This window comes from Podarcis erhardii, assembly GCF_964252035.2.
Source record: "Podarcis erhardii genome assembly, chromosome: 2".
NCBI classification, from domain to species: Eukaryota; Metazoa; Chordata; class Lepidosauria; order Squamata; family Lacertidae; genus Podarcis; species Podarcis erhardii.
In genome coordinates, this window is record NC_138498.1 from 23,099,297 (window position 1) to 23,125,695 (window position 26,399).

Here is a 26,399-nt window from a genome sequence, read left to right on the forward strand (position 1 = left end):
GTTTCATATACCGGCCTTATGAGAATTAATGTCAAAGTGTTCTTGAACCTTAACGATGCCGTATAACGCCAACTTTCCCTTAAACACCAAGAGACCTAAAAAAATACTGACCATTGTCTCTCAAGACAGACAGATAACAAACGTTTTTTAAAACCCTCATAGGCAGACCGTGGAAGCTGTATTATTGCACATCTAATTGGGTCAACTTGACATCAATGCTTTAGTTAGTAGCCCTGCTTTCTCATGGCTAACACAAGGACGTTAGTGGACTGTTTGCAATTTCCCCCGGATGGTTTCCAGCCTCAACTCACACTCCTCGATTGGCAGGCAAATTGTTTGATTAGAACAGGATGCTATGGGGTGTGCAGTGTTTTCTGGCCACAGTATGACAAAACGATCTATTCATTTCCCATTTCAACTAAATTGGTTCCTCAATGCATGCCATTGCCAAAGCTTCCAACATTTCTCCAATGAAAACAAGGATGTCCCATAATAATAATACTTTTAGTATTTATGCCCCGCTCATCTGACTGGGTTGCCCCAGCCACTCTAGGCAGCTTCCAATATACACAAAAACATAATAAAACTTTAAACATTAAAAAAACTTCCCTATACAGGGCTACCTTCAGGTGCCTTCTTGGCTCGGATGTCGCATAACTCCATACCTTCCAACATTTCTCCAATGAAAATAGGGATGTCCCAGAAGCGGCTTAGTCATGCTGGCCACATGACCTGGAAGCTGTACACCGGCTCTCTCGGCCAGTAAAGCGAGTTGAGCGCCGCGTCCCCAGAGTTGTCCACAACTGGACCTAATGGTCAGGGGTCCCTTTACCTTTAAGGAAAAGTAGGACATTCTGGGATCAAATCAGAAACCAGGATGGCTTCTGTAAATCCGGGGCTATCCCTGGAGAATAGGGGCATTTGGAAAGTCTGCATTGCTGGTAAACTAAAAGTGAAACAGAAGGGGTGCCACTGTAAATATACAGGCCTCTGTTCGGTTTGCTACCCATAAAGGGACTTGGTGATCTTGGGGCTAGGCCAGTTTTCAGCTTCTGCTGCTCAGCTGTGAAAATGGGAATACTGATAGAAGACTGAAACATGACTATGCTATTCCCCAAGGCCTCAAACAGTGAGCCACAAACACAGCATATATATACAATGGTACCTTGGGTTAAGAACTTAATTCATTCTGGAGATCCATTCTTAACCTGAAGCACCACTTTAGCTAATGGGGCCTCCTGCTGCTGCCGCGCCACCAGAGCACGATTTCTGTTCTCATCCTGAAGCAAAGTTCTTAACCCGAGGTACTATTTCTGGGTTAGCAGAGTCTGTAACCTGAAGTGTCTGTAACCTGAAGCGTCTGTAACCTGAACCCGAGGTACCACTGATAATGCAGCCAGAAAGTAGAAAATATAAAATTCCTCCAACTATCTCCTTGAGCTCCAAGTGCCTAGCACTTTGTTGCATTCAATATTGAATCACCCGTAATCACCACAAAAGCCCATGACTTGAATGATGGGTCCATGACAAAGGCGGCCCAGAATTTCTTTGACTTTGTGGGTGACAGCAGTTATCAGCAATGTCACACTGCACTGAACAGGATTGGTGGCACTTTTGCTCAGATGAGAAAAGCATCATTATCCGTTGTGTGGGGCAGGGAAACAGAGGCTGCTTGAAACTTATTTAAAACCTAATCACATATTAATAATGGCTAAAGAAGCGAGTGTGCAGACGTCAACCAACTAGCCGCTTTAGTGGACTTCTGCTGCTGCAATGGGGATCCCCCCCCTTCTCCTCCAGACACAAAAGTTGTTGAGCCTTTTTGGCATATATGCCCTGATTTTGGCTTGCGGGGGGGGGGGCATGAGAAGCAGGTGGGGCAAGGAGAGAGGGGGTCGTTATCTGGCAAACTGAAAACTTTGAGATGACAGAATGATTGCTCTATCCTCTCTCAATGCCTCCTGTAAGCTAGCTAAAAGAAAGAAGGCCCCAATCTCTGCATCTCAGCCACAGCTTAATTTTAGAAGAGCCTATGATCCCAGTGATTGTCACCTTTAGGGAACTGTATTCTGTAGTTAACATCTTCTGTAACTGTTACACTACAGGTCATTACTTTTAGATGAGACAGGTATCAAGTGTCTTTAACAGATGCTTACATGGCAGAGATTGCAATCTTCGCATTATCAAGGTGAGTGCTCATTATTTCAGGTTCATCTTTCCTTCTCATTAACATTGGGAGGAAAAACAAACCGGGGGCACAGACAGGGTTCATACTGATGCTAACTGAACAGGTAAATCAAATAACGTTAAAATATGCCGAGAATTAAATGAATACTAAAAGAATGAGTGTGAAGCAATCAGTTTCTGCGGCGGACAAGACAGCTGTTCCAAAAAGCTCAACAATAAGAACATTAAATATTGATGGAACACTCAGGTTGGGCTTTTATCATAAAATACATTTGTGCACATCGACTGTTCTCAGATACACAGCATATAGTCTTAGCAGTTACCACTCATGTAAAAAAATGCGTTCATCTGCTACTTTTCTGCTTGCATCGTTTTATGTTTTCATTTTTTAAATAATAATAATCTTCTATTGTCTCTTTTGATGTTTTTGTTAATCCATATTTCTGAAGATTTCGTTTTTGAAATTTCGTTGTTAAGTGCTGAAAGCCACCTAGAAAATTTTAGCTATGTGGCAATATACAGAAATATCTTTCATATATTAAAGAAAAATACACCAGAGAAAAATAGTTATTAGTTCTCTCCCAATAGTTTGTACACTAGTTACATGTAGGGAGAACCTAAAAGCATCGGATTCAGAAAACCTTTTTTTAAAAAATCTGGCTCCCAGTGGGCCGTTCAAATTTGAAGGTGTGGGAAAGTTCTCAAACAAGGAAGACAACTTTACCAGAATGTGTGGTGGGCAGAGGTATATTGTTCTCTAAAGCAGGGGTAGGGGAACTGTGTGGTCCATCAGCTCTAGCCTGCATCACCAACAGGGATGATGGAAATCACAATATGACAACCTGTGGAGGCCACAAGGATTCCCTACCTTTGCTTTAAGGTAACATCCTTTCAGACTTTGTAGAGTAACCTGGCGATATGCACACTCCATAATTATTATGCCCTTACTGTTACGTTAGCACTACAGCAGAACCTAACTCATATTATTGTCAGGAGTTCAGCTGGCTATGGTGGCAATATAAATTTACAGTCTGAAGAACACTGTCTGAAGAACAAAAGCAGCATCGGCTCCGTTCCCCCCGGGAGGGCTGAAGCTGGCCATCCTTGGTGGAAAAGAATATATTGTTCTAAATCGGTAGCTTGTCAGATTGCAATGAACTTGACACTTCCCATAGCAGACCTGCTTTTGGATCAGTGAGCCCGAAGCCTAAACCTGGCAAAGGAGGTGAAAACCCTCCTACGCCACCATTAAGAAGCAGAAGTTCTCCCTTTAATTGGCTTTAAAGTACCTGCGCGTGATGGGAAAAGGTTGCAACAACATACCAGCTACATGGTTTGAACAAATATACCAGCTACATGGTTTGAATTGAGATAAGATTTTCTTCAGCGTGAAAGTCTATGGGGGTGTGTGGAGCCCACAGTTTGTTTATTCTAAGCTTTTTATATGTGGTTGCTGAATCATAAATACAGTGGTACCTTGATTCTCAAATGGCTTGGCTCCCCAAAAAAATCGGTTCCCGAATGCCGCAAACCTGGAAGTGTTCCGGTGTGCAAACGTTTTTCGGAAGCCAAATGTATGACACAGCTTTCACTTGAGTGCAGGAAGCTCCTGCAGCCAATCGGAAGCCACGCCTTGGTTTTCGAAAGGTTTCGTGAGTTGAATGGATTAAGTTCGAGAACCAAGGTACCACTGTATTTATGATTCAGCAACCCTGTCTGGAATATAAGATAAAAATTTATTTACAAGTGAGGAAGGGGCGTTGGGGTGATATTGATATTAACAAGCAAAAATGGAAGCTGCCTGTGATCTGAAATGAAGAAACGAGGGTGAGGGGAAACTCAAGTATGACTGTGTTGGAAAGACAAGAGTAATTCCCCTCACCTCCATTTATAAACAACAGACGAGGAAAAAGAGACCAAGATTTGTATGTGCTACTACTGACAGAATGTAATCTAAGATAAAGTTTAATTGGACCATAAATCTCTAGCTGGAAGGAAAAGAATTTGGAGGCTGCGGTAAGAACGCTGCAGAGATTCTGGGAGTCAGAAAGGAGTATGAAATCTTTAGCGCATTCGAAAGCTGCCCACTTTTCCTCGGCTGAAGGAAAAAGTAGTGAAGATCTGTGACATGTTTCACTAGTGAGACAGAATGGTTTCTAGCAGACTGTCGCTTGTTCTAAGACCTCGAAAGAAGGGACGGAGAGATAAGACCTCTGAGAAACTTTCGAGATTCAGTTCCGCCCCAAGCCACGATGGGAGAAACCAACAACTGGGAAGTGAAACGGACAACATCATATATGGACAGAAGGAATCTCCATGGACATAACAGTTTTCACACACAGGGCAGAATCAAGATAATAGTTCGAGTTCCTCAGATGAAGCTTTATAAATTTATATACAGTACAGTAACACCAAGAAAGGAAATCACTAATTATGTAGTTGTTGACTAAGGGATTATTATTATAACTGAAATGTAACTGACATTAATTAAGATTGTGGAACACAGTGATATAAGATCGGAAATGCTCCCAATCCATCACGGAGGAAGCCACTTTAACTAAAATGTATTAATCGGAAGTTGATTGACATTTTGATAATTGTACAGTTTGGGGATTTATTGTTATAATTTGGCTATTATTGGGGACATATTGGAAAACTAATTATACACACACCTGCAAATGAGACAACTTCTATAGTAGTTGCCTTCAAATGTCAAGTCCTTGTAAGAGGTCTTTACCCTGTCCCATGGCACATGGGTTCTTGTTAAGATGGAAAGAGCCAGCATTGACCATACCAGATAAGAAGTGCAGAGAACCAACCAAGGTAGTCAATGCCCACTGCCCCACTGCAGGGGACTAGAGTATTGCGTCAACTGCCTCATGTCGAAAAAGGTAAGAACTTGGTTTTATATCTACAGATATGGGGCAAATAGGAAACTGATGTGTCTAGGGGAGGAGTGGGCAATCTCAGGCTGCAAGTGGGGAACAAATGCAGTCCTCAGATTCTCCCCAGGTCACAGCCTTCACAGGTCCTGTTCCACACCCTCCTTGCGTGTTTTTGCCTGGCTGGAATATATCATTGAACTGTGATAATACCTAGTGCTTGCTTGGATGCAGGATGGAAAGAGAAAGTGTGTCTGCTTGAGAGTATGAGAAAGTATGCATTTATATGTGTGGGTGTGGGAGAGAGGGAGAGAGAGAGAGAGAGAGAGAGAGAGAGAGAGAGAGAGAGAGAGAAAATATCAAGATAAGGAAACACTGACTTGACTTAACAAAATGTTCAAGCTAAAATTGAATTTTCCATACTGTCTTGAGGAGAGAAAAGAAAGGGCAGGCAGTACAAACGGTGCAGCAATAATATAAAACATCTTCCCTTGTGGACAAAAGCGGACAGAACCAATTCACCTTTAATCTAATATACAATATGCCAAAATTAGTATGGAATGACAAGACGGATGCCTCAACGATTCAACATTTATCTGAATGCTTGTTTGCTTCAAGAGAGACTTTATTGCTAGATTACTTGGACAAATGGGTTTTAAGAGACTAATTTATCTGCCTCGAACACATTCTCAGCTGTATTAAAACAAACCTCAATTTAATCCAGCTTTGATGCTTGATCAGTGCAATGCAGTTGCCTCATCAGAGTAATTCAACAGCGCTAAACTAAGTTTATAAACCTCTGTTCCCCTAGACATTAAACTATGCTAAAGATTAGTTGCCCAGCGTTGACCGATAGAGATAAGCTTCCAAGAATATAAGCAAATCATGGTTTAGAGTTGCTTGTGCTTTGTGTTTTTGTGTTTTTTTTTAATGCAATCTCATTTCCACGAAGCAGCCTCTAGAAGTGGAGTGACCACGATTTGGCAGTTTAGACATTGTGACAAGTCATAGTTAGGTTTCCTTAACCATACTTTGGGTGTAATATCTTACGGACTTTGGAGTCGGTAAGAAATGGCCAGATGCAAACACAAAAATCCACCTAGCCTGTAAGCTTTCGTATTGCTGAGGATATCGCCATATTTTACCAATATTGCGCTAGAAAATATGATGCTCCTTCATGGGGCAGATTCCTATGGAAACAGTGTGAAGGGGTTGGGGTAGACAGGGGAGCTGCCTTTCAGCTGACCGGCAATCTGCTGTTCTAGCAAACAAGGTGGCTCATTCTTCTAGGTGGCCGTTCTCCATCATATGCTATTCACAGACACCCTGTCAATAAAAACAGTTGTGGCACAATGGCCAGGAAATCATCCCTAATCAACAAAAGCAGACTTCAATGGGTACATTAATATGCTCCATGTATACATACTGGAAAACTCCTCAGTTTACATCCAAGTACAATGTGGGGAGCAGAAATGTCCTCCAGCACTCACAGGTAAACACACAAATAGTTCCAACAAGTTACTGTCACCAGCTACTTCTGAATCGTGGTTTGTGGTTGTTATTTTTTAATTTTGTATTTATGATTTTCAGTTATATGCATTTCAATAGTTTTAGGATCATTCTAACATTGCAAAACTCAACTTCCTTCCTCCTCTTCTTCCTGTGGTTCCTTAAATTAATTTTTTAACATTTCCTGCAGATTCTAAATTAACTAAACTTATTTGTCTACTTTAAATGTATGCTCTTATGAAACGGCAGGTTACTGCCACAATCCCGCCAAGGTCCTTATCTGTTTACAGTTTGTTTGTAAATATTCAATAAGCCATTTCCATTCTTTTGTTTAAAAAGTTTGTTATTTTGATTTCTTATTTTTTCCCGGTAAGTTTCGCCATTTCTACATATTCCCTAAGTTTTTGTGCCCATTCTTCTTTCATTGGAACTTCCTCTAGTCGTGGTTTGTTTTGCTGAGTTTATGGCTTAGTGTGGCATGTAAATGTGGCCAAGCAATAGTTTGTGTCATCTAATGTTGGCTTGCTGTGCGCTCACCTGCGGTGTGAATATACGGAAGCACTGTGCATTGCCACAATGACCAGCAAGGCATTCTCTTATCAGCTTGCTGCAGAAAAAGGGTGGGGAACATGAACCTTATCTGTGAAGACCTTTTACTGCTCTTTGCAAGATCCTTGGGCAGCAGCAGGGTAGTGGGAACTGGTCCAGAATTCCCCCATTCTCCTATTCACAGGTGCCCCCAGCCCATGAAAGCTCATATACCCTTTCTGCTCTTTCTTCCGGCTGCTCAACTGCATCTGTTACAATTGTTGACATGGTTTACTAACAGCAAAAGTGATGCTTTCAACATATAGGCATTGCTAGATATGGGTAAATGGCACTTGATAAAAATTTTTAAAATTTATCTCATATATTTTATCCCATAATTTTTAAAAAAAAAATCTGCTGCAAAGCTGATGCACAGCCAGGCTAGAGAGGGAGAGATTGGAAGTGGATGGAGAAAGAGATCTGTTGCCAACAAGAACGAGGAAGGGAGAAGAGATGTCTCCAAAATGAATCAATGATCCACTCTAAGCAGTGTGTGGTTTCATTTGAGTCCTTCTCCCTTTGTCTCTCTGACCCAGGCAGGCAGCTGGCGGGGGGGGGGGGAGGCAGCCTGAAGCAATTAAACAAACTTAAAATTGAGTCAGGATGCCAAGTTTAGGCATAACGAAACACAGCACAACACAAGTCATCTTCAAATTATATTCTCAAATTTGCTGGCCCCAAACAACCTTTGTTTGTGTGACCATCACGAGCACACATTGAATTTGACAATTTGTAGAGTTTTGCATTCAGTGCAATCGTAAAAGTGTCAACAGTTATCCTGCTAAACTGAATGGATGCTGTTCTGTCTGAACACAGACCATCACCCCCTTCATTCAGAGAATGGCATGAAGGTGCTTGGTGTATTAGTTTAGCTTTGCAGGCCTGGGCTTAGTGAATAAGTGAGACAGATGAATCCAAGTAGAAAGAAAATCCATTTAGGGAGAACATTCTACCTCAAGGGTGTTCCACATCTTTTCAATAACATTCACTTGCTCTTTCCCCAAAACGATGAAGATTTCTGGGATTCTAACTCAAAAACATATTGGGAAATGTTATTTCTAAAAAAAATTTCTCCACTCATAATGTTTTGCTCCCAGGAGCTGTAAATATAGAGGGAGCATTTTGCTCTCTTTTCTGTTTTGTTTATGTTTGAACGCTCCAGACTGTTCTTCTAGGCCATCTTAAAAATACTGTAGAAAACAGACTTGGAAAATATCAGCAAAATAAATAGAAGCAGTCAAAACAATAAGTCTGTCTCCCCAATCCCCGCCCAAGAATGTTCCCATGTCTAATATCCGAGGAGATCTGCTAGATAAGGAACACAGTACAGTAGTTCTATATTTAAAATGTTTGTATCTCATCCTTCATCCAAAAGTCTCAGGACAGGGAACAGCAATGTCCATTAAAAAGCATCCTCACAGAATAAAATTCACAGGTGAAAATATATAGTCTATCAAAACCTATCACACCCAAACACTACTATCAATCTTCAAAGCATAGAAAGCCACATTTTAAGGTCACATCTACATGACACTAACGATAGACACCAGCCAAATTTCAAGGGGCAGGGCATTCCAAAGCTGGGGTGTCACAACAGAGAGGGCCTGCCTATGCCCCAATGTCAGATCTTAACTCCCAGGAACGATTATACAGTGAGATGCGATCCTTCAAGTTAGGAGATCCCAACTCATACAGTTATGTCATTGTTAGGCCATCAATTATGTCACAGACCAAACAGATACAGAGCTCACTTGCAGATATCCATGTCAATCAAAGTATCTACCTAGTAAAAAAACCTCAACTTATCTGAATAGCAGGGTTAAATTAAGCCACAGCACAAGGAACAGCAAGTTGAACCTATTGGGAATAGGTGTTCAGTACCAATCCATCCAATAAAAATAACGAACACTAAAATCTACAAATCCAGAAGAGCAGAATCAAATAACTATCTTAAAATATACAACCTGGACAATTATAGTACTACACATTTGTATGTCTAACTTGCCTTAAAGTTTAATCCAACGGTTCTGCGGCACAAAATTATGAGCATGCAGTTAGATGCACTGTAAAAACTGATCCATGCATTTCTGTGTACAAGAAGTGTGGAAATTTTTATTGTAATATTAAAGAGTGGAACCCACTTTTAAAAAGGGAGGTGCGCAAGAGACAGCAGCAACTGCCTTGGAAGTACACTTAGTCCTAGAAAGGCATTCCAACCAGATCTGAAGCGGCTAGACAGGTTTCATATTGTTGCTTCTGCAGGATTAATTTCCTTTAAGTAGCAGGAGGTGATGATGGTCAAAAGCCAGAGGTCCACACGGTACTCAAACGCCTGAACGGCAGAGAAACTCATCACATCAAGCAAGACGTCCTTTCTCATACTGCTTGATAACAATCCAATGACCTTCTAATACAGAGACAGATTCCTACACCAAGATTTTCCAGAAGTACAGCCTAAAGTGTACTGAAACAGCAGCTTCAATAGCTATCTCTACAGTAAAGGACAAAAGAAACATAGAAAAGAAACCCTATTGGGGTTTTATGCATAATAATAATAATAATAATAATAATAATAATAATAATAATAATATTTATACCCTGTCCATCTGGCTGGGTTTCCCCAGCCACTCTGGGCAGCTCCCAACAGAGGACTGAAAACAGAATAAAACATCAAACATTAAAAACTTCCCTAAACAGGGCTGCCTTCAGATCTCTTTTAAAAGTCAGATAGTTGCTTATTTCCTTCACATCTGAAGGGAGGGCGTTCCACAGGGCAGGGGCCACTACCGAGAAGGCCCTCTGCCTGGTTCCCTGTAACCTCACTTCTTGCAGGGAGGGAACTGCCAGAAGGCCCTCGGAGCTGGACCTCAGTGTCCAGGCTGAACGATGGGGGTGAAGACACTCCTTCAGGTATACTGGGACGAGGCCTTTTAGGGCTTTCAAGGTCAGCACCAACACATCAAATTGTGCTTGGAAATGTACTGGGAGCCAATGTAGGAGCCAATGGTCTCGGAGGTCGCTCCCAGTCACCAGTCTCGCTGCCGCATAGGACAGCTACATATTCCTGCCTTGAAGGGCAGTACCTGATCACTACATGATCCTCAGGGTCTCTTCCAACTCTAAAACTCTATGATTCTATTATTAAGACCCTAGAAAGAATGCAAGGCTCCCTCTCTCACACAAAATATGTTATTTGGTGCAATCAATAGTTTCAGAAGACAATAGCTCTTTCCTGATGTGTAGCGATAATGCCCATGCAAAAAAAATATGTGTGGAGCAGGATTGTCTTACTGTTCCAACTCCACGTTCATTATTCATCAATGAAGAGAGGCTATTCCTGTACCAGCTGTATTCTGGAACCCTGCAGAATGCAGGGAACGGGAGGCATCATACCACTCTAGCTATTCATTTGGTTCCCAGATGTTTCAAAAGGGCTTAGATGCATCATTGTATGCCCCCTTTCCAGAAGGCCCTTGGAGCTGGACCTCAGTGTCCGGGCTGAACGATGGGGGTGGAGACGCTATTGGTTATCCCAGGATAATCCTCAACACAGGGGTACCTCGGGTTACAGACACTTCAGATTACAAACACTTCAGGTTACAGACTCCACTAACCTGGAAGTAGTACCTCAGGTTAAGAACTTTGCTTCAGGATGAGAACAGAAATCGTGTGGCGGCAGCGGGAGGTCCCATTAGCTAAAGTGGTACCTCAGGTTAAGAACAGATTCAGCTTAAGAACGGACCTCCAGAATGAATTAAGTTCTTAACCCGAGGTACCACTGTATACGTCAGCGCAAGGGTAACAGGACTCTTTTATCATATTTAGAAAGATAATTCAGAGCATAGGCCCACTGCTAAGTGTTTTTGTAGACCAGCCCTTCCATGGGCACACACACAAAATCCAATCACTTCAATTCTCTTCACACCCTGAAAACTGCAGCTTCATAACCAAGTGGGTTATGAAGGTGCATTGAAGTCAGCGCAGGTTCTTCCCAGGGAAGTGATGAACCCTCCTTCCATTGGGAGTTCACACTTGAAAATGGGGCTTTCCATGGAAATTTTGCACCAAGGAAAAATACAATACAATACTTTACAACATAGCAAGACCCGTTCTGCAGACAGGCTACCAATTCTTGACGAGTTCTCTCTGTCCACAGTTACACACCTCTAGAGCAAGCGAGACACAAGATACCAGGCAAGAGGTGGAAAAGAAGAAATAGCTAGCAGTGCCCAACAACAGAAGTACTATATTCTGTAACACTAACAAAAAATAAAAGCACAGTTCAGTATGTTTGGTATTTCTGTTGGCAGCCTCTTTTCCCCATTGCTGCAAACTGCAGTTATTTAAAAATACACCTCAGGCAAAAAATCTTCATCAACATCATCATATGATCTCCACAAGGAAGTCACGTTATTAAGTGTTAATATTTAAAAGTTAAGTTTGCTCTGAATATTTTTGGCATTTGCATTGCAACAAGGTTGAGCTAAGAGTCAGCCACCTTTTTAAAGGATGCACGTCTTTTAATATGTATTATATACGCACGCACGCTTTTTATTTTTCATTTTGTAAAGTTACAATAAGGAAAAATAAACTATCAAAGGCAAAGGCAATCTAATAAGGAGAGAAATTATAAAGACACAGTTATACAACCATAACTGGGGAGGGAGAGAAACTGTTCCAGATATGAAGTACAAATGTCTCAGTGTCTAGTCTGTTACTGCCTGGGAAAGGCTCATTTTTATACACTGCAACAACTGATAGGTTTTCCATCCATTGAACCACTGGGTTAAAAAGAAGCACATATTGCAGAATCAAGCCTAGTATCTCAAGAGAGAGGTTTTTTTGCCATTTTAGGAAAGCAGCTACATTGCAAATACAGTGGTACCTCAGTTTAAGTACTTAATTTGTTCCAGAGGTCCATACTTAACCTGAAACTGTTCTTAACCTGAAGCACCACTTTAGCTAATAGGGCCTCCCGCTGCCGCCGCCACGCCGCTACTGCGCGATTTCTGTTCTCATCCTGAAGCAATGTTCTTAAGCCGAGGTAATATTTCTGGGTTAGCGGAGTCTGTAACCTGAAGCGTATGTAACCTGAAGCGTATGTGACCTGAGGTACCACTGTATGATACCACTTCAATTTGCAGGTGTGAGCTCACAGTTTTGAATGCCCCCTTAGCATAAAAGACTCCAGAGCAAGCAGAAAACTAGGAGACCAGGGAAGGGCTGGGCCTACAGACACTTTCGCAGATGCCCTATTTTTTGTTTTGCTTGCAGGGAGTTCCTCTGGTGGGCGAGTTCTCCACATGCAGCCAGAAATCATACAGTCCATTCTACCATCTCATTCTGCTGCATGCATAAAACAGACCTCAGTAAATCTAGCAAATCTACAGGAGTAAACGTTGATTTCTTCATCCATCAATATAATGCTTTTGCTTCCTGCTGCGGAGCATGCTGCTTTCATTCTACTGCAGAGATGAATAACACCATAGACTTCAGGCTTATGGGATCTACTTCATTTTTCTTACTAGAACCTAATGGTGATCAATTCATGGAGAATAAAGCTATCTGCAGCTACTTGTCATGATAGCTGTGTACTGCATCAGAGGTGGTATGGCGGTGAATTCCAGTTGCTGGGAATTCCAAGCAGGGAAAGGGCTATTGTGCTAATGTTCTGTTTGCAGGCTTCCCATGGTTCTTTGGTTGGCCACTTTGAGAACAGTATGCTGGAACCTTGGTGTGTGTGATAGGAATTTTGAGGTCTTAGATATATGGTAATGTTCATAAGTGTACCAAGCAAGCACGTACATAGATCAGCACAGGAAGACCGACCTGGAACCATTTTGATTCCTAAACTGAGCAAATGTTTTCTCTGTAAGATCAAAGTGGGAAACCTCCCCATTGTCTTTTCCTTCACCAATCCTGTCTTAAGGGTATGTCTGTGTTTGAAAAGGGTGTGAGCCTGTGACCTGGCCCAGGAACTAAGTATTTATCATTACAAAAGACTGGCCAGGCTCCCCAGGATATCCAATCAAGTAACCTGCCAGACAGGAGAAAAACAAGGACAGGAGAAAAACAACATTCAAATTTCTCGCCTTTTCTGTGATGTAGGTATGATGCATCTGGGTCTTGATCTACAGAGTGGCAATTTCAAAAGTCTTTATAAGGCAATTTCAAAAGTCTTTATAAGGCCTTGCGCGCCATTGTTCTGGGTTCGTCCTCCTCTCCTGCAGATGAGGGGAGCACCCTGTTGCAATAAAGATCAAGCTTACTAGCTGCTTTGCTTCTCAATATTCTCTGGTTGGCCTCTGTTATCTTCTCCTACCAATAGGGAACCTATGTAAGGACTCTATATGGGCTCTTGAATACCCCATAAGGGGAAAAGGGCAATTTTTATTTACAACATGTGATCCAGCAGGGCCTTCTCAATAGTGGCACCCACCCTGTGGAAGACCCTCCCCTTCAGACGTCAAGGAGCTAAGTAACTATACAACCTTTATAAGACATTTGAAGGCAGACGTGTATAGGGAAGTTTTCAACGTTTAATGTTTTATTATGTTTTTGTATACAGTGGTACCTCAGGTTAAGTACTTAATTCGTTCCGGAGGTCCGTTCTTAACCTGAAACTGTTCTTAACCTGAAGCACCACTTTAGCTAATGGGGCCTCCTGCTGCCGCTGCGCCGCTGGAACACAATTTCTGTACTTATCCTGAAGCAAAGTTCTAAACCTGAAGCACTATTTCTGGGTTAGCAGAGTGTGTAACCTGAAGTGTACATAACCTGAGGCATATGTAACCCGAGGTACCACTGTATGTTGGAAGCTGTCCCCAGAGCAGCTGGGGCAACCCAGTCAGATGGGAGGGATACAAACAATAAAAGTATTATTATTTGCTTAAGATCTATCAATCAGTGCCTGATGCAAAACTGCACACACTAAGAATTCAAGAATTCCAGTTCCAGATATGAACAGAGCTCATACAAAAAATCATCCCCCAAACTTCATTCATTTCTGCAGTTTAGTGTAGGGAACGAGGGGAGTTAACTTTGCTGCTGATATGGCTAAGACAATCAGGAGTCAGGAATCTGTGCTGATTTACTATGAATCACACCAGAGCCAAACCTACCTTCTGCCAGCCCCTGCCTCGTAAGACAAAGCACAGAGTGCAGCATAATTGAAACTGGCCTGTCTTGAACAGGATCAAAGCACATGGTCTTTAAAAACCAACAGTATTAATGACTCACAGAGGCAAATCCTCATTTTCAGATCAAGCAGAAGGTTAAGTCATAGATTTTGTTTTCTTTAAAAAAATAAAAATACCTCATATACCCTTTTTGTCCTCAGCTTACAGAAGAAAAGGCAATTGTGTGAGAAGAGATGGCAAAAGATTCCAGAGTAGCAGTTTCTACTTTTATCGGGTTTCAGGATTACCTATTAAGTATCACCTACTTGAACTGGCACCATCCCAAGAAGATAAAAACAGCTTTCCCAGAAACACACCGCTTCCATCTAGCAGCCTACTTGAACAGACATTTGCATTTTCAGGTGATTCGTTCTCATCTCAGAATTTGCAAGAGCTCAAAGGAATCCTGGCCACAGCTTCCGACCTAGACTACAATTTAAATGCACAGCAGGATTACCTATTAACACTCTTGGGTACCCAAAGGGGGCATCGAAGCTGCATTTCGCAGGGAACTAACAACCACCTCGGCCTCCCACTGAAAGCGGTGTTCTGAAACTGAAGGGAGCTTCAGAAGAAAATCATAATTACGATACAGAAACCAACTGATCAGAATCCCGCTGATTGAGCCTGTGATAGGAATTTTATGGTCTTAGATATATGGCAATGTTCATAACCGCACATACGTAGATCAACACAGGAAGGCCAACCTGGAACCATTTTGATTCCTAAACTGACCAAATGTTTTCTCTGCAAGGTCAAACTGGAAAAGTCTCCCCATTGTCTCTTTCCTCACAAATCCTGTCTTAAGGACACATTTAAGATATGAAGAGGGTGTGAGCCTGTGACCTGGCCCAGGAAATAAGTATTTTATCACTACAAAAGAATGGCCAGGCTCCCCAGGAAATCCAATCAAGTAACCTGCCAGACAGGAGATAAACAAGGACAAGAGAAAAACAACATTTAAATTTCTGTGATGTAGGTGGAATGTATCTGAGGGGTGGTCTTAGGTTACACCCCTTCTGTGATGTATGCATAATGTTTCTGGGGGGTGGTCTTGATCTACAGGATGGGAATTTCAAAAGTCTTTATAAGCCCTTGCACAGCATTTTTGTGGGTCCTCTTCCTCTCCTGCGTGTGAGGGGAGCACCCTGTTGCAACAGATCAATAAAGATCAAGCTTACTAGCTGCTTTGCTTCTCAATATTCTCTGGTTGGCCTCTGTTATTTTCTCCTACCAATAGGGAACCTATGTAAGGACTCTATATAGGCTCTTGGATACCCCATAAGGGAAAAGGGCATATTTTTTATTTACAACAAGCCCAAGCCTTTAAGCATATCTAAAGTTCCGGTAATTCTATGGAATTGCCACCTCTGCCCTTTAAAATAAGGTCTGCAGCGTTTGCCTGCAGCCCAGGGTGCCAGGGCCAAAACATTCACATGACTTCTCTGCAAGACTTTATAAACACTGGCAAATATTTCTGTGCGAAGAAGTTGTCTTCCAAAAGTTGGGTGCTTTAGAAAGAGACAGGTTTCTTTTTTACAGTGCCACTCTGTGCTTGACCCAAACCAAGTCTTGAAACAATCCTAAAAGGTACAACTGTTCCTCAAGATGATAATATACTCTTATCATTCAGTGCTGAAGTGGCTAAGATAAAGCTGCACAAACGTCAAGCTGGGAATGGGCTTTAGGAACTGATAGTCCTTAATTTAGCATCTTCAATCACATTCCCTCTCTGCTGTGCCTTCACAATGGCCTAAGACAAGGGGCTGGGAATTTCTGTCTACAGCCACATCCCATATTCAAGAAAGTTAATGAGTACTAACACAACTGAGCAATAGCATGGCCTATCAATTAATTTATATGAAAGTGAGGGAGGGCGGGCAGCCTGCTCCCTGTAGAATAAAAGGGAAATGCCCTTGATATAGCTCTAAAAGCACAACACAGTAACAAATACAACACCTTGGGATATTTTCCTCTTGCTTCTGCCATAAATTTATATGACTACAGAACAAAGTCAAACTGTTGATGTCTGGATCACACAGATATTTGGACGGGGGGCGGGTGGAAGCTAGTAAGAATGTTCATATCTCGATGTCAGTTCTACATCAACATTTACTAGATTATGCCATAGCTGTCAACCTTCCCTTTTTTTGGTGGGAAATTCCCTTATTCCAGTGCTGTTTCCTGCTGCTTCCCACTTTGTTAGATATCCTGTAGACTGTCCCCGGGACAGGTGAGGCTGCTGATCCCTTATATTCAAATCTGAAAGTTGACAGCTATGGATTATGCCACCCAATTCCGAAATCATTGATTTTAATAGAGTTCCTTCTCTCGGAGAGGCAAATCACACTTCTCTTTGCACAACTGACACAAGAACCGCTGTCAATTTCCACGGCTTTCTGCAACAAGACAAACATGATTTAAAGCACCATATTGGGCTCGGGCCAGCCCAAGACATTTTGCCACCCAAAGCAAAGGACAAGGCCCCCACCCCACCCTTTTCCACGTACAGAAACGGAATGAACTGATGGAACAACCTCCTCCACAGCACCCAAGGGCAGCAAGCTATCTTAGGAGATGCAGAACAGAGGAGTTTAGGAAATGAAGAGGGGAACAGGTGAGAGAGCTTTGAAGAAAATATTTGGGCCCTGCTACTGCTGTCTCCAGCACCTGCCATCATGACCTGAGACGGCCACCTTGTTCTCCCTAACGGGGAGCCTTAGCACCTGTTTCCATAGCCAGTTCCGCATGTTGCAGCCATACAGAAACATTTATTTTATCTGTGTTCATGCCAAGCTCAGGCAGCCCACAGTGAAAGAGCTGCTTGCATTCAGCCACCTGCAGAGGCCTAGGCACATCACCTGGAAGTGGTTTGCAGAGGCATGCTGGAAGCCAAGTTGTGGGCCGGCAAACAGATAGACATAACCATCTCAACACAAGCAAAGAAGAAAGCAGAAGCCAACATGTATTTTCTGAGGCTGACACGCGCTAGATAGACCTAAGTGTGTCTGAAACACACATTTGCCGGTAAGAACCTTGGCTTCTATGGAAGCCAGAGAATCAAAGAAGTCCTGTATTTGTTCACTAACTGTCTCTAGTGACTTCAATAAAAGGGGAGAGGCTACATTCAAGTAGAGTCACCAGATACCAATATGCTCCAGAAGGCCAGCATCACCTGGCACATGTATTTGTTTATGATTTCATAAATTTTATATACCACTCGATTGTAAAACAAAACAAAAAACCTTCAGTGCAGTTTCTAAGTTCACTCACTCCACCCAGTGAAGAAGCACCAGCTGGTCAAAGTTCTGCAGTAGTTTTAATGCTCAGCATGTGTCAGAAATTTCAGATAACAGCCAAGGGGGACTGCAACCCTGCCTAGAACTGGTGAACTCTTGGACCCGAGAGCCACGTACCAAGACTGAGTCCCAGTTTGTTGGCCTAGTTTATTTTAAACTGCATTCTCACAATATAAGCCACGAAGATGGCTGGTGGCAATCCATGTGCACTGCAGAACAGTCACTGCTGTAAATGGGATACTTAATACCAGAGACTTCGATCAAAATGTCAATAAAAACACTTGGGGGATGAAGTGCTATACAAATTGTAAAAGCAGTGGGATTTGACTAGCACAGGGATGGCCAAGCAGAACATTTTTAAGGCTCAGATGTAATTTGAATATTCATAACCCCTCCAAGCACTTGGAGTTCCTTCCTCCTCCCTCCAAAACCAGATTCAATGACATATAATATAGAACCAGATTATATGCATATATAATATAATATATGCATAGAAATCATGGGAGAAATCACTTCAGAATCATACTTAATAGTAAAACATTATTGTGTTGACAAAATCATAATTACTCAGTGAGATTGTTTAGGTAAGATGAATTCACTTGGAAACAAATCTGCAGCACTTTTTCTTTCTTCCCTCGCAGGGAAGCAACTGTGCAAGGGAGATTTTCCATCAATTAATCTGGGAGGCAGCAAGAGTAGGCATCTATATTTGCAGGTACAAAGACAGAATGCAATTGTATTGATGTAAGCAAGCTAACTAGCACTATAATCAAATTAAGGGAAATCAACGGTGGGTGGGCATTTGCAGCCTCTACAGTATTTCAGCAACACACACTTAAAAGTTAGTTGCTTGCTGGTGCCTTGTGATCCATGTTCTCCATTTAACGTGTTCCACAGGGAATAAAGATCACGGAAACCAGATTGGTTCCATTCTCTTGGTACCTTTCACATGACACATTGTAAACACACAACAGAATCCTTGGAAGCAAGTCTCATTTCGTTCAATGAGTAAGCAAGTATAAGGTGACTTCCAACACACTATTTTTTCTCAGGGAATGATGGGAGTGAAGAAACAAAGGGGTGGACTCAGTTAAACAGTTGTGCTAGTGGGACTTCCCCCTTCACCTGCCCTGTGCCCCCCCCAAAGGGTGTTTGATGAACTCCCAGAACAGCTTTCACAGAGAGGAGAGGGGAGATTGTTCCACCTGACAAGCTGAAATATTTGCACCGGTGCAGGGTTTCCCCAATTTAGGTCTCCAGCTGTTTTTGGACTACAACTCCCATCATCCCTAGCAAGCAGAACCAGTGGTCAAGGATGATGGGAACTGTAGTCCAAAAACAGCTGGACGCCTAAGTTTGGGAAACACTGTATGGGCAGAACAATTGTAATCGGAACAACTCGGAATTCCACCATAACCCTAAGAGAAAAAACTTTTGAGTGAACAGGACAGTCTTCAATATTTATAGATTGACTGGAAGGGGTTACAATGGTGCTTAGAATTCAAGTTTGAAATGCCTAGATCAGCCTTGCAAATACATGCACAGGAGGTGCTATGTTAGTCATTTGCAGGCCTAAAAGCAAAACAGAACAACTGGTTTACAGAAGCATGCTGCCAGATCACTCAGGCAATTACTCACCACTAGCGATGAGGCAATTGGCTGTTTAGATGCTTGACCTAGATGCTGTTTCGACAAGCCAACACAAGGTCAATGACCTTAGCTGAAAGTGAGCGGCAGAGGCCATTCCTCGTTTAAAGGAAGAACTCCTCAGCGCGCCTCATAATCGTCTATTCATCATGGTGTGCATCACCCTTCTCCAATCTAGAATCCTTCAAATGTTGCTGGACTACAATCCCCATCATCTCCAGGGATTATGGGAGCTGTAGTCCAAGAAAAAACTGGAGACACCAGAGCAGGGGAAGCTAGCCTACATACTGATGGACCAATTTCGTCATTTTCCCCAATCTATCTTCACATCTTACACATAAGCTAATATTAGTAATAATTTTATTATTTATACCCCATCCATCTGGCTGGGTTGACTCCTTTCCACACTCCTGTGTCATGTTCCAATGCCACAACCGTGCTGTTTTTATGGCAATTATCTGCATGATTCTTGCCTCTGTACAGCAGGCCACATTCCAGCCACAGAAAAGCAAGTTTTTTTCCTACACAAACACATGCACAATCTCTCTATCCCTCCATCTAAGCAAGCAAGAGGCAATATCAGAGTTCAATTACACATTCCAGCCTGGCAAAGGCACCCTAAGAGAGCAAAGTTGGAGAGGGACGTGGCCTGGGGCAAGACAGAAAGGGCTGCCACAGGTCAATTCGCCCTTTGAAGGGCGGGGTGGAAGGCATTAGTAGTGCATTAAACCTGTATTTCCCATCCAAAACGTTGCCAGGCTTGAAAGCAGCTGCCTGCTTTGGCAAGGAAGAACTGTATCAAGGCAAGCAGGCGCAAAAACTTCTGAAAAATATGAACAGTGCATTTTTATTTTGAAGTCACTGATGGGCCACAAATTACCTACCTTAATATGGGACTACAATGTGGGCTAGTTCTGAAAGGGGCTTGCAAGGCTGCATTAGTCAACGTCGCAATAATGAACTTCCTCTACTACGCTCTTTGTAATAAAACACACAAGCACTTTTATCCGTGACAGATCCCCAGTCTTACACAAATTTATACCCGCGGCCAGCTTTCTCCTGGCAATTTTCACCATGGCTGCATCTCAACCAAGGAAGCAAGACCTCACTGTACTAAATACATTTCCAATAAATCATCCTTAGGATTGCACTGCAACTTGAATCAGGATCATGCCCAGTAAGTACGATAAAATCCAGAGTTGCTGGCTGGTCTCCTGTGTGTTGCAATGCCTCACTTATTAAAGTTTTGAGCCAAAGATCAAATTGGGGACAACTGACATGTGCCTTGACAGAACTCAGTCTTCAGTGATATATGTGAGATTGCATGGAAAACATGCATAGATCAAGGAACACAGACAACCTTGTTATATTTCTATCCACCATGTGCTATTTTACAGCAAGTTAACACAGCCAAGCAAGGAAATTTCTACCCTAATAAGCAGCACGACAATCCACAAAAATCACGTGGGATAGGACTTTCGAGTAAATGTCTTCACCACCCAGTAACCCTTTGCAAAGACAAGGCAACTTTACCTCTTCCTCTTTTTAAGCCCATTTCTATTAGGAATGTCAACTTTTTATATACTGTATTAATAAAAAAGAGTTTTAGTCTTCACTTGCGCAACTTCAGCCTTTTTTTAGAATTCTGAATGAAGATGGAACGCCTCCTCTCAAGGGTGATATAACCAGCTTACAATCTATAGCTCATTGTTAGAAGGGAAAGCTATCTTTAATGTTTTCTTGGGAACGTCCTCAAATTCTGTATTACATAACACAGTTAATATGCCATGGCCAAAATGAATTCAACGTAGACAAGTGCCGTGGACAATACAGGTCAGGTACCTGTGACTGAAAGCAAAACCACAGTAATTTGATGAAAGGCAAACCTATCTAGTACTGAAAGAAAAGGGATGGTGAGTGGCCTTCAGGAACCCTATCATTTTGCTCATTCTCATTTCAAATTATTGGTGAATTTTTATTCATCTACAGCCCTTGATATCTCTCTTCAGTGCTTCACATGCCCAGCAATCGACAACTGAGTTTACTGCATCATTTCTGGTCCTTTCCTTAGTTCTTCCAGAACGATTCTAACTAAAGCTCCCTATTTCTCTTTCCATAATCTTAGGAAGCCACTTAGCAGCATTTTCCCCCTCCCTTCCATTTAGAACAGGAAGCACTCTCTCTCTCTCTCTCTCTCTCTCTCTCTCTCTCTCACACACACACACACACACACACACACACACACAAAGATCATGAACAAAATGGCATCATCATTTCGAACTTTAAAAAGAACACAAGCTGCCGCCTTATAACAGGCCAGACCATTGGTCCAAGTAGCTCAGCTATGGTCTACACTGACAGGCAACAGCTCCCCATAGTCTCTCCCAGCCCTACCTGAAAATGCTGGGGACTTAGCCTAGGGCTTTCTGCATGCAAGACAGCTCTGTTTTGTAAACACAGTTAATTCAGTGAGTCAAACACTTAGCCATTTTTAATTCAGGTGATAGCCCCCAGAAATGTGGCTACCAAGTTTGAATAATCTTGTGAATAAATGTTAGCCTATTCCTACAAAAGTTAAACATGCAACCTGAAAACACAAAATGGTAGCAGATTGTCCTCCAAGACAGGGCATGTCTGTGGCTCCTAGAAAATAGTGTGTGGTATTTCTAACAGTTCAGTGCTACGCAGAGTTAGACACGGTTAGGCCCACTCAAATCAGTGGCCTTAAGGCTTAAGCATATCCAACTCCGTATAATAATGAGCTAGACGTATGCACAAATGTTAAGATTAGAACAAGTGAAAACATAGATTAACTATTCAAATGGGACATTCTAAAACTGACCAAAGCATCTCTTGTGGAAAGTAGCACTACAAGTGGAAAGCAAGACAAAGTGACAGTATTTGGGGAACCATTCAAGAACACATGGAATATATAGCTTTACTGATGTCATGGTTGTGAGAGGGACTTGGTTTGATTTATTATTAAGAAAACTTTGAAGTATTACAAAGCAACAGGTAATAGTATCCATGTGAGAAGTTCAGCAAGGATTTGACATAAAATGCCTTTCTGCATCTTTAAAATCAGAAGTGGGACTTTTGTGAGATGGAGCCACCAGAAATGGGTTGAAATGATTTATCTGGTACAGTATACATATTTGTTGATGACATTAAAAGTTAATTGGTATTCTGCTTATCTCATGGAACTTTAAAAGCCACTCTTTAGCCGGGGGGGGGGGCAGAGGGGAGTTAAAGTTTTGGTAACTAAAAACTGAAGTTTTACTAAAGTGACTGCATATTTGAATTATTTATTTTTACTTCACGTTACCAATTTGAAGTGTTTTAGGAAACACAGAGATAGCTGTGCAGGAGGCAGGATTGCCTGAACAACGTCCCTCCTACTTCTGCGGCCTTAAAGATTTAGAAGGCCAAATCTTAAATCAGAAAGGGCTCCACAAGCTATACAATCTAAGCAGATCAAAATCCAATTCAGCTCTAACAACTGAACACAACAGCATCCATATTTGTGAGGAGCCTAGGCCAGACCCCCCTCCCTTCCCTTGCTGGTGCTCAGACATTGCTCACTGCCTGAACTCAGATGTTATGTAGTAAGCAGACACACCAAAATAGACCAATCCAACACACAGCAAAAGGAGAGAGGGAGAGGGAGAGAGAATATCAGGTGTTCTTTTGCCATTCCTGTGGCTGAACACAGCAGGCCTATAAACTTCACCCACAAGAGAAATAAATCAAAGCCCTCCCATTAAACCCACTTGTCAATACAGCAAGGTTGCAGCTTGCTGACACCCCCAAGAAGTTGTGACTTTTGGAGTCTATCTATCCACATGGAACATCAGAAGAAGCTTTGCTTCTTTGCTATATCCATCCAAAATCTGCCCCATCACTGTGAGGCAGTGTTAGAAATGGAGATATTATAGCTAAGAGCTAAAGGGCACCTTAAACAGAGGTAACAGGCACAACAATGGAATGTCTAGGTGTGCTGTTTTAGAGCAAGAGTACAAAGCTGAAAATAAATGAACTGCAGCTAAAATCTTATGTTCATTTTCCACATAGTCTAGTCCTTCCCTTGCCCACCCCTCTAATATCCTTAAGAGGGTCTCTTCTCCAGTCTTCAGAAAGTAGCTCGAAGTGGGGAGGCAGAAAAAGGTCCTCCTTTCCTTCCACTCCGCAGTTTTAATCGGAAATCTCAGGCGCAATACTGCGCCCAGAACCCAGAAGCGGATAACTGAGGAAATTCTGGGTTGCAAAATGCGCCTAGAACAATGGGAGTTTCGAGGGAGATGAAACTTGTTGCCAGATCAAATTGCCTACTAACCCCATGAGGGCACTCTCCAGAAACTCAGCTATCCAAAGTCCCCTTCTACTCCGCGCTTCGCAGCTGTTTTGTTTAAAGGGGCGTCTTTAAGACATCTTTCTAAGGCACCCCTCCCTACCAGAACTGACGGCGCAGACAGAGGTTGACAAGCCCCCTCTTTGCAGCGATTCCTAAGGAGGGGGGCGGAATTGAGAACAGCTCCAACCTTCCTGAGAAGGTCAGACCCTCAGGCCCAACCTTACTTCCTTCCCCAACACCTGACTCGTGGTCTTCAGAAACACAAGGCTGCTTCTTCCTCAGGCGCTCCAAATATCTCAGGACCGACGGAAGAAAAGTTCCAGGAGAAGTGAGCCACGGTCCCAGTTAAGCCTCGCAGTCCCCAATTCCAGCAGCGCCTCACACACTTTCCCCGGGGTGCGTGGGAGGGACGGGGAAAGTGGAAAAAAGAAGAAGAAAAGAAGGCCACCCCTCCGCCACGGGAACGTCAACAAACAAGCCGCCCCCGCAGGCCAAAGTGAAAGGTTCAACACCTCCTTCCGAGGTGCAGCCCGGAACTCTCCCGTCGCGGCGAGAGAGCCCCGCCGCACTCTTGCTAGGCTCAGAGGCGCCTTCTCCGTTCCCCCAGCCTGACGAAACAGGTGCCGGAGCCCAGCCTCGTCTCGAAGTCGCTTTCACCCCACCCCACCCCACCGACGGCCATTGCATCCCCTAAGCTCCCCCGGGCAGCCTCGGTGGGCTCGCCAACCCGCGGCAGCGCCGCCACGTGCAATCCCCGGGGACGCGCGGCGCCCTCGCTTCCCTCGTACCCCGGCGGCAAGCCGTAGGCCCAGGCCGGCTCTGCTACCTCGGAGGCCGGAGCACTCGCGCTGCCATCGGCCGCAGAGAGAGCGAGGCGAGCAGGCGGGCTGCTGCAGGAGCGCTTCTCTGCCCGGGCTCCTCGGCTGCTGCAGATGCCCCTTGAGCTGCCCTACGGTAGCAGGAAGGCGGCTCCGGCTCCGTCCCGTTTACCTGATCTGCGGCAGCTCGTGGCATCGCATGGCGCAACACTGCCCGGAGGAGGCGGGCGGGCGGGCGGGCGGGCGGGCGACTACGGCTCCCTCCCTCCTTCCCCGCGCCGGTTCAGTCGCCGCTGCCAGCCCAAGTCAGGCGGCCGCGCTATGGGAAGAGAGGAGCGGCGAAGGCGGGCGGGCGGCCGGGGCAGCCCCGCCCGGCGATGGGCTGGGTCTGCCGGGGAGGCCGGCTTCCCGGTTAAAGGCACACAAGGCCAGGAAGAGAAGGGGGCAAAAGCGGCTGCACTCTCGCAGCCGACGGGGGTGCTGTCAGTTGCCAGGGCTTCGGTGCCGCCCGGGCGCCCCAAGATCCAGCAGGAAGGCTGAGATTAGGAGTAAAAAAAGAAAGGAAGAAGGCGTTGTAAGCAGGTGCAGAGGGCGTCCTCAGCGCTGGGAAACTCCAGGCACAAAATAGCGTGCCCTCCCAACACTATTATTATTATTATTATTTCTCTGGTCAAAACAGGGGCGTCCTATTGCATCATCATCATTTTATTATTTATACCCCGACCACTCTGGGCAGCTTCCAGCATATGTAAAAACATAATAAAACGTTAAACATTTTTAAAAAAACTTCCATCTACAGGGCTGCCTTCAGATGTCTACTAAAGGTTGTATGGTTACTTATCTCCTTGGCTCAGGGGTCGCACAACTCCACCCCCTCCAACATTTCTCCAATTAACTGTCAGGGGTCCTTTACCTTTACTATTTTAAGTCCAGTCGGAAAAGCGGCTCAACAACTTTGCCAAAAAAAAAAGCCCATCAACTTTTCTGTCCGGATCTTCACTGTTTGAAATATGGTAACCCTAGACTAGCCCACATGCCCACCATTGGCAGTTGTGTGGCATCCATAGGCAATGGTATAAACTTGCCTTACCGGCATTCCAGAATTGCCAAGTTAAAAGGAAATAAAGGGGAATCCGGTCCTGCACTTCACCTGCACTGTAACTATTTTGTCTCTAGAAAGGTAATTGCTTATATGTATGTACTCAAGTTCTACTTAGTACAGGAAGTGGCCTGCCAATATTCTGGTTGCTACTTTGGCCCCCAACCCCCTATTAGCACCCCTGTGCCTTTAACACACAAGTTCAACAGGTGTAGCTTTCTGACACAGTTTTGAAACTATAATATTTTTTAACTCAACTAGAAGATTTTTTAATTCAACTGCTGTATTTCCAGGGAGCTATAAAATCAGTGTTTCTCAGCCCATGGGGTGTGTTCCATCCAGGGGGACACGTGAAGATTTTGAAGGCTGGCGGGTACTGTTTCCAAAAATATAAGTGAAAATATATATGATTAAAAGTCACCATCTTTCAATCTTTATGAAAATTTAAACAATTAGGAGAGCCAGGTTTGAAGGCAAGGGCATGGGATTTTTACTTTAGCTAAAGGGGACATGGGATGAAGAAGAAAAAAGTAGAGAAATACTGTATTAAAATGCACACAAATCTTGACAAAGGGAATACATTTTTTTCCACTGAGTCATCCTTCCTTGGGACCTACGGTTCACAGCCTTTCCAACTGTGGCGATAAAAGCAGACCATTTTTTTACATCTAAATGTGATAGTTACATTCTTGATTGATTATGCATAAACGGATAATTTGAAGTTACAAGTTCGTATTGCAGGGCTATTGCCAGCAGACATCCATACTCAGAAATCCCTGCTAAAGATGGGCTTGTGAGATTCAGAGGAAATAGGATTGATTGGACCTTGAAACTTGCGGCA

General features: G+C 43.3%; 1 protein-coding gene across 3 annotated transcripts in view; it reads right to left on the minus strand.

Annotated features, from left to right (window-relative positions):
- The window catches only part of TEX2 (testis expressed 2), a 90,528-nt gene extending 65,736 nt beyond the window's left edge, over nucleotides 1-24,792 (minus strand). The window contains exon 1 of one of the 3 annotated variants that reach the window (XM_081849551.1): nucleotides 24,632-24,792. The gene's annotated coding sequence lies outside the window, so the exon portion shown is untranslated. Of the gene's footprint in view, nucleotides 1-23,865; nucleotides 24,031-24,467; nucleotides 24,577-24,631 lie in introns of those variants that run through there. The other 2 variants (XM_081849553.1, XM_081849552.1) reach the window with 2 other exon arrangements.
- Between the last annotated feature and the right edge of the window lie 1,607 nt (nucleotides 24,793-26,399).